Source organism: Condylostylus longicornis, unplaced genomic scaffold (assembly GCF_029603195.1).
Source record: "Condylostylus longicornis isolate FDR11 unplaced genomic scaffold, ASM2960319v2 ptg000286l, whole genome shotgun sequence".
In the NCBI taxonomy this organism is placed as follows: domain Eukaryota; kingdom Metazoa; phylum Arthropoda; class Insecta; order Diptera; family Dolichopodidae; genus Condylostylus; species Condylostylus longicornis.
Window position 1 is genome coordinate 368101 of NW_026578250.1, and position 12421 is coordinate 380521.

The 12421-nt window shown below is 24.9% G+C and overlaps 1 pseudogene; it reads left to right on the forward strand.

Annotated features, from left to right (window-relative positions):
* Positions 1-4669: 4669 nt before the first annotated feature.
* Positions 4670-10440, forward strand: LOC129616766 (putative uncharacterized protein DDB_G0286901; annotated as a pseudogene).
* The last annotated feature ends 1981 nt before the right edge of the window (positions 10441-12421 follow it).

Below are 12421 nucleotides of genomic sequence, written 5' to 3' on the forward strand. Positions count from 1 at the left end.
AGATTTCCCTCCCTGTTGAAGGTGGGCTTTGCCAAATTGCTAACACCTTGAATTAATTTAGTTACAAGGAAGATTTTGTATGTTCTGATGGGTCGTTTTTCGTCTTGGGTCTTCACGGTAATGTACCTTATTAACTCGCTTGATTTACAGCTCGAGTTCATGCCCAGTACGGGGAAATTCAGAAAATCATTTGTGATTTCCTGTCTGGATTTTCGTTTCTTTCTGAAAATACCCGCCTCGTCACCCTCAAGTGAACGAAGGAGCTCGAACCTATTTTGTGTGCCCATGGGGTACACCACCACGTCTACTACAGTCCTTTTTTAAAGTTGTTTTCAAACACACAAGAACAAAATTTTATATTATAGTAAAAACGGACAATGTTTTAGTTTAAAAGTCGTTTCCAATTGAAATTTTATTCCCAAATTAGACATTGTCAAAAAGTTTGAAACCGATTTTGACGTTGTCAAAAAAAAATTTTTGTCGAACACATCTTTTTCAAGAGTTCAGTGTTGAACACACCTATATTTCAAATTTTGTATTGAACGTATCTTAAATTATAAATAATGATTGTTTTTATATTTTTTGTTCAAAATGTTTTTGATTTTGTTTTTTTTTTTAGATTAAAACACTAATACGACAATGTTTTTCATAAATCACTATTATTTAGGTAAAGTTTTAATTGTTTTTAAATGTTGTGGCACTTTTTATAATTTTTTATTTAAAATTAGTAAAATTTTTGTAAGTTACCAGCACGGTGGTGACCGCCGCCGCGGCACAATTATATTCAATACAAATTTGCACTATGCCAGGGATTTTTGCCTGTGACATAAAATTAAATATTAACCGCCCGGTTGAGAGTTGTTGTTTTGTGAGTAATTAAAACTGTAGTTTTAATAAACGATAGACTGCCATATATTCTTAAAGTTTTTAGAGAATCTCTCAACTGGCTTAACAATTTTTTGTTAGCTTCCTTACAAAGCCAAAACCTTATTTTTAATACGTTTTCAGAAAAATAGTAAAGTAAAATACTTCGCCATTGTGTGTACAATTATAAACTTGACATATAGCCGTCGAATGGTATGACGGGTTCAGGCAACTGTCACAAAACCATGAAAACTAATTTTAAATATTTCAAAAACAAGTTTTTGCATTCAAATTGTAAAGACGGCATTGTATAATTGTTTCGGTTTAAATCGACGGAAATGTTTTTACTTATTTGAAATTTCATTAACGTGCAACCGGTTAAAAACATAAATATTGTAAATTTTATACCGTATTTATATACCGAGATGTAAAAAAATATATATTTAAATTTTTTTTTATATTAAGTGATATATTTTCTTGTCCTATAATTATTTTAATTTTTTTTTTAATTTATAAAATGTAAATTTACATTTATGCATGTGTAAGAAAATAAAATGTGTTGAGTTTAATATAAAATTAATCCTATTAATTAAAGAAAAACAAAATAAAAAAAAAGGTAAATCAAAAATTTAAAAAAAAATTATTTATATAAAAAAAATTTTAGCATGTAAATTTAAAAAATAAAAATATATTCTTCATGTAATACATAAATATACATGCATATACTTATAAGTTTAAATTTTATTTAATAACTACACATACATATATACATTATATTCATAAGTGTGTATTTAAAGATTCATAAGTGTGTATTTAAAAAAATTTGAAATTTTTTTTTTTTAAATTAAGTTAATTAGAATATTTAATCTTGTTGTTTTTTAATTATAAAATTACATATATATGAATTATAAGTAATATATATGAATAATAAATAATCTGTATGTTTATGTATATAAGAATGTTTTTTTATATTATAAAAATAGAAAAGAAAAAAAAATATATTTTATATATTAATAATTATATAAAAAAGGACTTCATTTATTATTAAAGATATTTAGTTGATTGATTATAATAAAGTAATTTTTAAATAAACGAAAAAGTAAAAAAGAATGAGTTAGAGTAAAATACGAAACCTATGTAAATAAAAGAAAAGTAAAAATATAATTGGATTCAATTTATCATATCTTTTTATTTTACGTAAAACATATTAAGTATAACAAAAATTAAAACAGCAACAAAAAAGAACAAAAATAAAATGACGGTGTTTTATATTAATATTATAAAAAAGCTAAAAACGAAACTAAAATATATTTGTATACAAAGATCTTATTAATTATTTTAAAAAAAATAAATTATTACTATATTTTTGTATAAAACAAATAAACAAAAGAATTGAAATTTGAAAAAAACCAACAAAATTAACACATATTTAAAAATGAAAATTAGAAAAAAATATAACAAAATATTTTTTTGGAATTTAATTATTAAAGAAAATAAATAAAAAAAACTATATATATATATATTAAATGGTATGTACAATGATTCTTTTTATATATATACAAAAATGGGAAAAAATTAAATAAATTATTTTTTTAAATGCCTCTTATTTCAAGGACCCCTCACTCCCGCCCTATCCCGCCTCTTTTAATTTGATTATTGTTTTTTTTTTATGCGATACCATTCATTATACTAGTAAATGGAGGTTGTTTATATTTTATATAATATAAAAAGAAAGCAAAAAACAAAAAAATATTTGAAAGAGAAAAAGAAAAAAAATGTATTAATTAATAACTATATTATAATACTGTATGTAATAATATTAAAATGATTAAATAAAATAATTTATATAAAAAAAAAAAACATTTTTATATTTCTTTTATTTCAAAATAACAAGAGATTTTCACAAAAACTAATTAGTTAGAATTTGGCGTTCTTAATCTGCTGAATATATACCTTAGTAACTAAAAAAAACTAGTTTTTCAACAGCCATCGTTTTTGATAATAGCAAAATATAAAATAGTTTTTTTTTCATGTAGCAATAAAACATAAGCAAATAAATTGAAATGTCTTCTAGTTCAATTACCGCAGCTTGTATTTAAACTTTAGAAAAATTTTGGTTAAAAAAAAAGTAATTTATTTAATCATACAGAATTTTATGAATCAGTATATTCAATTTGTGTGAATCATTTTTCTCTTTTGATCATCCCAGATGTATGCATTCAAGTGATATATTTTAGTACTAACTTTATTATTTTTTCACCACATTTAAGTAAATTTTCACTTAATGTGGTAGATAAAAAATAGTGATATGATTTAAATTTGTTATTTTATTGTGAATTGGGTGTAAACTTAAATGATTTCTGATAATAAATTTAAAATAACAGACTACATACATTTATCCAAAAAGAAAACCAAAATGCTGAAATATTAATATGAAGAAATAAATACATACATCATAGTGGACAGTTTTTAAAATAAAAATTTTTCAAATATATAGTATATAAAAGACACCAACATATTTTGTGTATTCATACAAGCTAAATGTGTTTAGAATAAAATTCTACAGTGAATATTATTGTTTCTTTTATATATCTACTGTAATATAGATGTCTCTGATTTTATATAAAAAATATAATAATTGTAATATAGATGTCTCTGATTTTATATAAAAAGATAATTATTATATTATAGACTCCAGCCAATTTTGTTATTATTTTTTTTTATCATATACATCATAGTGGACAGTTTTTAAAATAAAAATTTTTCAAATATATAGTATATAAAATACACCAACATATTTTGTATATTCATACAAGCTAAATGTGTTTAGAATAAAATTCTACAGTGAATATTATTGTTTCTTTTATATATCTACTGTAATATAGATGTCTCTGATTTTATATAAAAATATAATAATTTTAATATAGATGTCTCTGATTTTATATAAAAATATAATAATTTTAATATAGATGTCTCTGATTTTATATAAAAAGATAATTAGCATATTATAGACTCCAGCCAATTTTGTTATTATTCTTTTTACTATGTCTATGACAACATTTTAAGGAGGATATAATTTTTAATATAGCTACTGCAAAATAGATGTCACTGCTTAAAATTCAATATAAAGTATAAATTTTTCTTAAAGATATAATTATAAAATAGCTGAGTTCATTTCTTTTCAAAAAGCAATAAGGACATGCATTCTCATCATTCTTATTTAACAACATTATGCTAACGTTACTGAAATGTTGTAGGTAAAACAAGCGAAAAGAAAAAAAGAGAAAAAAAAAAACATAGTATTACGAAATGATTGTTTTTTCTTCTTGTTCTTTACAAATAGTATTACTTGCATTATGCACGTGTTCTTTACTGTTGTATCAATAAATTTTTTATTAAATGCACATGTTTTCTTTAGTTGTTATGCATATACAATTATTATGTGTCACCTGAAAGCTTATTTATTGTACATAATCTAAAATACATGTGTAACTATTACATTGAAAAAAAATCTATATATATGTACATATATATATACATCCGAAATTATTATAAAAATTGTAACTATAATAGTTAATCGGTAGATACTTGGGTATTTAGACATTTTATAACATTTTTACTAATATGTCATTACATGTAATGATATCAAATACAAAAAAATAAAATTCGAAATACATACATATGTACATATATGATTGCGCATCTATTATCATTCTACATACATTTTATATGAACGGGATACATAAATTTTTATAATTGTGTTTTTATATTTGAATTACGAAAAGTAATTAATAGAAATTTAAGTGGGAAATTCGACACGTGAGCTCAGCTTAAGAATAATTTGAGATTGCAAAAGAATTTTAGGGTAAAAAAAGCAAAAATTAGTTCTTGAATTAGATTACTTTTCTTGGCTTTTTTTACATTAATTTTGTTGTTGTTGTTTTTGCTGCTGTTGTGTTGTTGTTCTTTATTTATTTTAGTTATTGTTTTTATTTAGTATTAGTACTATTATATATATATATGTTTTGTTTTTGCTGCTGTTGTTGTTGCTTTTGCTGCTCTTAATGTTGTTGTTGTTTATTTATTTTGATTATTGTTTTTATTAAGTATAAATACTATTATATATATGTTTCTTTTTTAATTTAACAAATTAAATCACTTTTTTTAAAACTTTTTATTAAACTTAATACATATTTTGTCATAAACACTTATTTATCTAAAATTTTATTTTGGTACTAAGTCGGTTATCTTTTTTCAATTATGTACTTAATTAAGGTCCTCCTAAACTTTTTTATATAATTGTTACTTTCTAAAGTAAAGAGCAGATTATTTAACAATTTAAGATCGTTATGCAGTAACATATTTTGTGTTTTAGTTTTGTTAGACAAATTTAATCCCAAATAAAAATATTTCTTAAACAGTAATTGTGTACATTTTCGACATAAATTTATCTGTTTGTTAAATATTTTGGTAGCATTTTATGTTTTATTTTAAAAATAATTTATATTTACATGATTACTAATACTTATTAATTAAAACAACTGCATGTTGTATTAGTAAGTCAGTATATTAGTGTAATAGGCACAATACCTATTTATACATGTTCTTAAGATTGTGTGTTTCAAATGAAAAATTGCACGTAGCATCTGAATGTAAACAATACTTATTAATTATGTGGATTACAGTATAAAGCAATGTGAAGAACAATTCGTCGGCAATTTCTCCATACATCTGTAGCTCAGTTGGTAGAACGACCTAGAAAGTGGTAGAATACTGGTTCGGGTCCTGTTCGAGGAGAAAAATTTTTTAATTTTTCTGTCTTTACTCATTCCTTTGATTACGTCACCCATCTGCTCTGCAGTTGTATGAAAAAATTTCCATCGAGTTGATATTTTAAGAACTTTAATTCTTTATCTTCATTTCTATAATTTTCATTCTCTTTAACAATTGTGACTATTGTTTCATAATCGCTTATATTTAAATTATTACCTACTTTAGCCTTGATATTATATTTGTAATTTACTACATAACATAGTTTGTGAGTGACTTAGAGTTTTTTACTTTTCTAGTATGTTCATTTATAACTTGCTATTGTTGTTGCTGTAATTATTGTTGAATTAAAATATAAAATAGATGAAATTGATGATCGAAAAATGACTTAAACACATGAAAAAAGATATTTATGTCAACACAATTGTTTAATTTGATTAGATAAATAATGAAAAAATTAGAAATATGCGTCTTTGCCTAAAATTTTCATTTTTTTAACATAATAATTTTAAAAAAAATGTTATAAAAAAATATATGGTTATATGCACCTACTTTTTATAATAATTTTTATTTTTTATCTATTGCAGATGTTTTAAGAGAAAAAATAATGGTGGCGGAGTTTGTCGCCCGCCAACATCATTCTAGTTCCCCTGTTAACGGAGAAACACCAGCTCAAAATTATTCTAATACACCGTTATCATTTCATAACAGTTTGAAAGGAACACCATTTATTAATAGTGGTAATAGTAATACTTCATCATCATCACCAACACACAATACAAATAACAATAAAAGTAATAGTAATAATAATTTAAATAACAGTGACTCAGGAATAATATCAAATATGCGTATGACACATTCACCAGCGTTATCAATTAATGGTAACTCAAATGGATCAAATTCAGGTAAATTTTTTAGAAAGATATAAAAATTTTACAAATAAAAAGAGGGTTTTTTTGTTAATGTAAATGGAATTTAGAACTACGTAATTATGTTAGAGTAAGGTTTCCTCACATAGAGTACATTTGATATTTTTAGGATGTGGAATGAATTACTAGAGATGATCCCAGCACACCTTCTTTCAAACGTTGATCCATGACGGGAGGAAGGTTGTGCGGTTTTATATCCGCGTTGGGTGGGAGAGGGTGCCTTGCGGAGTCTCGCACTGATTCGTGTTAAAAGGATGTTTGGTCTTGAAAGATTTCATTAGCAAATGCCTTAAATTACATCGGTACAGTTACCCCAATTCACAAAACTACAAACTAGGATATGAAAATGGGAGGGAAAAGATGGTAAAAGAGTTTGTCGGAAATTCTTTTAAGAGTATTAGAAATTACATTGGAATCCTCGGAAGAGGATCGGTACAGTCACTCCAATTGACAAAACTACAAACAAGGATATAAAAATGGGAGGGAAAAGAAAGTAAAAGGGTTTGTCGAAAGTTCTCTTAAGGGTATTAGAAATGAGGTTGGAATTACATAATCTATTTGCAAATAATTGATCATTTCTTATGCATATTTAATTAATTTTATTTTTTTTTTTAATTTCTAATTTTTGTTGTAAAATTAAGGACATGGATTATTATTACCGAGATCACCTATGTCTCCTATGTCACCACAACATGATAGCTATTCACAAAGTAATTATGAAATGAATCAATTAAAACGTAAAGATTTATTTACGCAACGTAAACAACGGGAATTTATACCAGATAATAAAAAAGATGAGAGCTATTGGGATAGAAGACGTCGTAATAATGAAGCAGCAAAACGTTCACGTGAAAAAAGACGTTTTAATGATATGGTATTAGAACAACGTGTTGTTGAGTTAACAAAAGAGAATCATGTTCTTAAAGCTCAATTGGATGCCATTAGAGATAAATTTAATATATGTGGTGAAAAATTAGTTAGCGTTGACCAAATATTAGCAACATTACCAACAAGTGAACAAGTTTTAAGTATTACAAAACGTGCTAAAATATCAAATACAGTACCACCAACAATTATTTATCCATTATCATCAAGTCCAATTTTAACATCTGTTATACAACCATCATTACAAACAAATTCTTTAATAGATAGTAATAGTAATAATAATAATAATAATAATAATAATAATAATAATAATAATAATAATAATAATAATAATAATAATAATAATAATAATAACAATAATAATAATAATAATAATAATAACAATAATAATAATATTAATAATAATAATAATAATAATAATAATAGTGGAAGAGATAGTAACATTCCAATTGGTAGCTCGATAACAGCAACAACATCATCTTTATTAAATCATACTACAAATATATTATCTTCATCATCTTCATCGTCATCCTCTTCTTCTTCATCATCATCTTTATCAACAGCTTTACAAAATCAACCAACATCATCTCAACTAAATTCACCTATTGGTTATATATCATCACGTTCTTATTCAACAAGTACAACAATAAATCAAAAGAATTTAAATAATAGTAATTCAACTTCACCTGGACTACAGCAACAACAACATTCAAATCAACCACATCCACTGTAACAACATCAAAGTATACTATCTTGTGACAGTACTTCTTCAACAAGTTATTCTCATCATCATAATAATAATAAAAATAAAGTAATATATCATCAGCAACAGCAATTACAATCAAATCATCATCATTTTCATCATACTAATTGTAATCATCATGATGATAATATCTGTCATCATATATATAATAATAATAGTAACAACAACAATAATAATGGAAATCAAAATAATTCTAATTCATCATCGAATATTAGTGGACGTTTGGAACGTAATAGTTTTCATCACCGTCCAATATTTGATCAAAGAAATGAAAATTCAAATAATAACAGCATTAACAGCAGTAGTAATAATGGCAATTTATCTTCTGCTCCAACACCATCATCCACATCGCCATATGATCATCATTCTATATTTTCACATACAAATCATCATCATTTGTCTGGACATTTACCATTCTCTGGTAACAATACAACAAATTCTGGTACTATAATTAATCCAAATAATATTTTATTATCAAATGATCAAATTGATATACCAACTGGATCAACATCATCAATATTAAATCGTGCGATGTCATCGCCGAAATTAATAATTAAAAATAATTTAAATAATGGTACTTTAATTAGTTGTAATAATAACAGCTCTGCAACACCTTCATTATCTTCGCCATCATCATCATCGTCAACTGCATCAACAAGAGAAATAAGAAATAATGGTATTAACAATAATAATGGAAATATAACATTAGGAAATAATAATAATCCGCCACCTTATATTGAACAATATGGTCTTGATGAATTAGCAACAACAACACCACATTTATCTTCACACCACAATAATAATAATAATCAAAATCATCACCATCATTATCATATTCAACATCATCACGATATACATGATCGAGAATACAATGATATAATGAAACATACAATTAATTTATCATCAAAAATAATAACACCCGGTACAACATCATCATCAACAGCAGCAGGTACAACAAATATTGATTGTAATAGCCCAACATCATTAATTATCGGTTCGTCATCATCATTATCATCATCACCGTCATCAGTATCTGGTTCATCATCATCACCAACATCAGCATCAGCTGTTGCAGCTGCAGCAGTTGCATCAGCAGCAGCTGCTGTTGTTGCTGCTGCATCAATACATGGTGTTGTATTAAATGGTAATAATGTATTGAATTTATCACGTCGTAATGTTAATAACAATGACATGGGTAATAACAATAACAGTTCTAACATGAATGAAATAAATAATAATACAAATATTTGTATCAATAACCGTGGTAATAATAATAATAATAATAGTAATAATAATAATAATAATAACAATAATAATAATAATAAAAATAATAATAATACTAATAATAATAATAATAATAATAATAATAGTAATAATAGTAATAATAATAATAGTAATAATAATAATAATAATAATAATAATAATAATAATAATAATAATAATAATAATAATAATAATAATAATAATAATAATAATAACGGTGGTTCAACATCACCATGTGATTATTTATCACATTGTAATGTATCATCGAATACATCAAATGATGACGATAATGAAACATGTGGTGACAATTTAGTAACAGCTGTTGATTTACATAATAGTTTGCCACTTAAATTACGTCATAAATCTCATTTGGGTGATAAGGATGCAGCAACAGCACTATTAGCATTACAGCATATTAAACAAGAATATTTACCATCATCACAATCAAGTCCACCATGGGATAATGAAGGTTCAAGTGATGAAAGAGATTCTGGTATATCAATTGGTACAACTGAATGGACATTACATCATCAACGCAAAAATCTAAATAGTAGTAATAACAACAACAATAATGTGAATAATAATAATAGTAATGGACATATAAAAAAATCTTCTGTGATAAGTGATAAGGAAGAAAATATACATTTGAAATCTCAATTAGCAAGATTAGAATCAGAAGTGGCTAATATTAAAAGTATGATGATACTTGGTACAACGAATGTTGTTAATACAAATTCACAGTAAGCACAATAAATTAAAAAAAAAATATAAAAGTATTTAAAAAAAATTTTTTTTAAATTTTACTAAATTTGAATAAATTTTACTTACACATTATTATTAATTTTATTATTAATCTATTTATACGTATATATAACTATTTTGTTGTACCTAAAACTAACATATTATAATTTTTATTATGTACTTTGATTACAATCATTATAAATACTTTTACCATAATATTTTATATAACAAAAAAAAAAATTTAAATTTTCAAAGGTATACATTTTTTTTATTTCACTTAATATAATTATATATATATGTATATATATATACATACACACACATACACACACGTATATATATATATATATATATATATATATATGTGTGTAAACATTATATATATATATATATATATATATATATATATATATATATATATACTTTTAATAACTCGGTTGCAGAAAAATTTTAAAGTAGAATTTTCTTAAATAAATATATATATATAGAAACATTATATATATATATATTTAGACTTTTAATAACTCGGTTGCCGAAAAATTTTAAAGTAGAATTTTCTTAAATAATTTTTTAGGAAAATTATATATACAACCCAGATATATCAATGAAGTTTTTGTCCAATGGCCTTATAAGGTTGGAAAGCTACTATATATCTCTAAAAGCTTATTTTAAATATTCGTAAAAATAATAATGTCAGATTAATGACACTCGACAGTCACATGCACAATTGTAGGTCAGACGTATCACTAAGGTCTTAATAAAATTGCATGACAGGTTCGGATAGATCGCACACAACCTAGCTGCATGAAATTTTTGCAGTCGTGTGCCAAACTTTATCCCAGTTATATCGTTGATGTTTCTTTGGAATAAATTGACTAGTTGTCATACAATTCCAGAAACTAATTTTAAATTTTCAGGAAAATAATAAAGCTAGATTCATGGTAACTGCCAATCATATGTTCAGTTATAGGTCATACGTATTCTTGAAATTTTTGTGGTATGACTTAATAGGTTCGGGTAGCTCTGCAACAATCTTAAAAGCTAAGTTCCTTAAAGCTTTTATGGAGTGGCTTGACAGGTTCAAGTAGTTTCTACACCACCTTAAAAGGTAATATTAAATATTTGAAAGTAGAATAAAGAATAGGGTAGCTCTCCAAAAAAATAGCATAATAAGAAAAATAAGCATAGAAAGAAAAATAAGAATAGAGTAGCTCTCCAACAATCTTAAAAGCTAAGTTCCTTAAAGCTTTTATGGAGTGGCTTGACAGGTTCAAGTAGTTTCTACACCACCTTAAAAGGTAATATTAAATATTTGAAAGTAGAATAAAGTTAGCTACATAAAATTTGGCGGTTATGCGTCCAATTATAGCCCATATATCCTTAGTTTTTATATAATTTCGCGTAGCGCCCTTACAACCCAAAAACCTTATTTTTATGACGTATTCAGAAAAATTGTAAAATAAGAGACATCGCCATCTTGTGTACAATAATAATTAATATAATATTATATATATATATATATATATATATATATGTATACATGTTTATATATATATATATATAAACATTATACATATATATATTTAGACTTTTAATAGCTCGGTTGCAGAAAAATTTTAAAGTAGAATTTTCTTAAATAATTTTTTAGGAAAATTATATATACAACCCAGATATATCAATGAAGTTTTTGGCCAATGGCCTTATAAGGCTGGAAAGCTACTATATATCTCTAAAAGCTTATTTTAAATATTCGTAAAAATAATAATGTCAGATTAATGACACTTGACAGTCACATGCACAATTGTAGGTCAGACGTATCACTAAGGTCTTAATAAAATTGCATGACAGGTTCAGATTGATCGCACACAACCTAGCTGCATGAAATTTTTGCAGTCGTGTGCCAAACTTTATCCCAGTTATATCGTTGATGTTTCTTTGGAATAAATTGACTAGTTGTCATACAATTCCAGAAACTAATTTTAAATTTTCAGGAAAATAATAAAGCTAGATTCATGGGAACTGCCAATCATATGTTCAGTTATAGGTCACACGTATTCTTGAAATTTTTGTGGTATAACTTAATAGGTTCGGTTAGCTCTGCAACAATCTTAAAAGCTAAGTTCCTTAAAGCTTTTATGGAGTGGCTTGACAGGTTCAAGTAGTTTCTACACCACCTTAAAAGGTAATATTAAATATTTGAAAGTAG